We start from the raw sequence: 2998 nt of genomic DNA, 5'->3' as shown, positions 1-2998 counted from the left end.
CAAATAGGAACATATATCACCATACTTTTGTCAAAAAAAAAGCTTAAGCTATATCTCTTAAATGGCTAACCAGATTTACAGTGCTCCAAAAGTTAATGCAAGATAAGAACAGCGATAGGCAACACAATCAGCTATAAATAAATCGAAACAACTTGAATTCCTATCATTCAATTAACTCAACAGTTATCATACCAACACACTAAACCACCAAGATATGGACTGAAATCGGGGGTTACCTTTTGAGGTGCAGCAAACAGGACAACGAGCAGAGGACAATGATTTTTCCACCAACGACTCCGGAGAACTCCGAAGATTCCGGCAAAATTCCCAGCAACCAAAGAGAGACGCTAAGACGAATATACTTGGTATATGTTTTTGTATGACCTTTGAGACTTGCCACTTTTATCTCTATCAACTTCTATATGTATTGATGAAAAGTGACCAAAAGTTCTTCACTAAAGAATCGCTTCAAATCTCTTATGTAGAAATTTTGGTTCTAAAAAACAACCCTCTTTTTGAGCCTCAATTTTCTAATCAAAAAAAATAAAAATCCCCCCCCTACAGTGAATGGAGAAGAGAGTAGTTATAGGCAAGGATTAGGGTTCCAATTTCTTGGAGGGAAACCGATAAATCAAAAAAATAATAATTTAAGGCCCATCTCGAATTCAAATTCGTATTCTTTTCCTATTACGAAGAAACATCTTTTTCTGAAGATTTTGCTCCATTCCGGAAGAGGAAAGGAGAATGGATGACTTGGGATCGATCTTCCGTCCTTGGGACTCGACGTGGCATCATCTCGCAGCCCCAAGGACGGTTCCAGGCTGGAAAGGGCGTTGGAACGATACTGCCGGAACAGTACTGAATTGCTGCTGCTGTACGTATTATATTGTTGCTGCTACAATTGTGAACGTTGGTTTGTCGTTTCTGGGAATGTTCTGGGTTCTCTTTTGTGGAAGAGAAAGAGAGTTGGGCCGGGTCGGAATAATCTGGTGGGAGTTAGCTAAAATGGGTTTGTTCAAGGGAAAATGGGCTTCACGTGAGGAAGGGTCATTTTAAAACAAAAGGGCTAATTGTTGGGATTGTGGGCTGCTGTAATGTAAGGGAAAATGGCCCAGCTTTTGGCCTCTTAAAGAGTTAGAAAAGTTGAAAGGCAAATGGCTAATTTCATAAATAAAAAGGTATATTCCAAATTAAGATATGGCCCCTTGAGTTCAATTTGGCCGATTGGGATTTGGGATTTAACCAAATTGAGCTCGATTGACGAATTTGGTTAAAATTTAAATAGAACGAATTAGTATAATTAGTTTATGAGCTTCTTAAACTTGAAGAAACATCTTTTTCTGAAGATTTTGCTCCATTCCGAAAGAGGAAAGGAGAATGGATGACTTGGGATCGATCTTCCGTCCTTGGGACTCGACATGGCATCATCTCGCAGCCCCAAGGACGGTTCCAGGCTGGAAAGGGCGTTGGAACGATACTGCCGGAACAGTACTGAATTGCTGCTGCTGTACGTATTATATTGTTGCTGCTACAATTGTGAACGTTGGTTTGTCGTTTCTGGGAATGTTCTGGGTTCTCTTTTGTGGAAGAGAAAGAGAGTTGGGCCGGGTCGGAATAATCTGGTGGGAGTTAGCTAAAATGGGTTTGTTCAAGGGAAAATGGGCTTCACGTGAGGAAGGGTCATTTTAAAACAAAAGGGCTAATTGTTGGGATTGTGGGCTGCTGTAATGTAAGGGAAAATGGCCCAGCTTTTGGCCTCTTAAAGAGTTAGAAAAGTTGAAAGGCAAATGGCTAATTTCATAAATAAAAAGGTATATTCCAAATTAAGATATGGCCCCTTGAGTTCAATTTGGCCGATTGGGATTTGGGATTTAACCAAATTGAGCTCGATTGACGAATTTGGTTAAAATTTAAATAGAACGAATTAGTATAATTAGTTTATGAGCTTCTTAAACTTAACGAAATAAAATAGTTAACTTAATTATAAACTAATTATTTCAAGAACGTAAATTATTATATAACTAAACTAATTAACCAAACATTTAATTAAAATTAAAATCTTTTGAGGCGATTTTTGAATATTCATAAAATATACTAATTATATGCATAATTATGTACAACAAATATATTATCTAAAAATTAGAAAAAGTGACAAAACAATTTAAGATAACTTGAAAAATATCTTTAATTTTATAAAGTTAATTATTCTGACTCGCTTGAATTTAAGAAGCTCGATGACTAATTCTTATCGGGGAAGGTCAAAATTGGGTGTCAACATATAAAACAAAATATGACAAATATTAAGAACAAATAGAGCTGTCCCTCATATTACTTGAATTGATACAAGAAATTCGAGGAAAATGAATTTGACTAATCCAATTTTGACCGACCACGCCTTCATCCTATGGAAACGGGATTCGGTATGGATTTTTGGGATTATGGCCGAACCCCGGAAGTGGGTTTCCTACATATCTCAGGCTATATGAGAACTCAGGCCACTTGTAGTTCAATACACTTGATTTGGCGCACGATTTTGAAAGAATTCAAAAGTTACTCCGATATCGAATTACGAAGAGACCGAAACACTTGGGAATAAGATTTAAGGGGGAATGATGGAATACAGCCGAGTTTTCAACATTGATCCTGCCTACCTATCCCTCAACTCAGGGAATCAGGCTGCTTGTAGTTCGACTCTATCGGTTGAAAAGGAAATTTATTACGCAAGATATCCTTTAGCTCTAGAGGAGTGACAGGTAAGTCGAGTATGAAAAAAAGGCTTGCAACCTCTTAGCCATGAATGTGGTGCACTTCACATCCATAATTAAGAACCTACACGGACATAATTCTCAAAGCTCTCAGTGCGTTGTCACTCAGATTGGAAAATTGCTTCCGGTGGACCCAAAAAATTCCGGATGCAAAACTGAAACTGATAAACCTAAAGATAAACCCACATGCCTTCTGATAGGGGTGTGGTTTGATTGTGGTGAAAGTCGCTCCT

This window comes from Solanum tuberosum, unplaced genomic scaffold, assembly GCF_000226075.1.
Source record: "Solanum tuberosum cultivar DM 1-3 516 R44 unplaced genomic scaffold, SolTub_3.0 scf00204, whole genome shotgun sequence".
Lineage (NCBI taxonomy): Eukaryota > Viridiplantae > Streptophyta > Magnoliopsida > Solanales > Solanaceae > Solanum > Solanum tuberosum.
The sequence above is the reverse complement of the archived record's forward strand: the minus strand, read 5'-3'. Positions refer to the sequence as shown.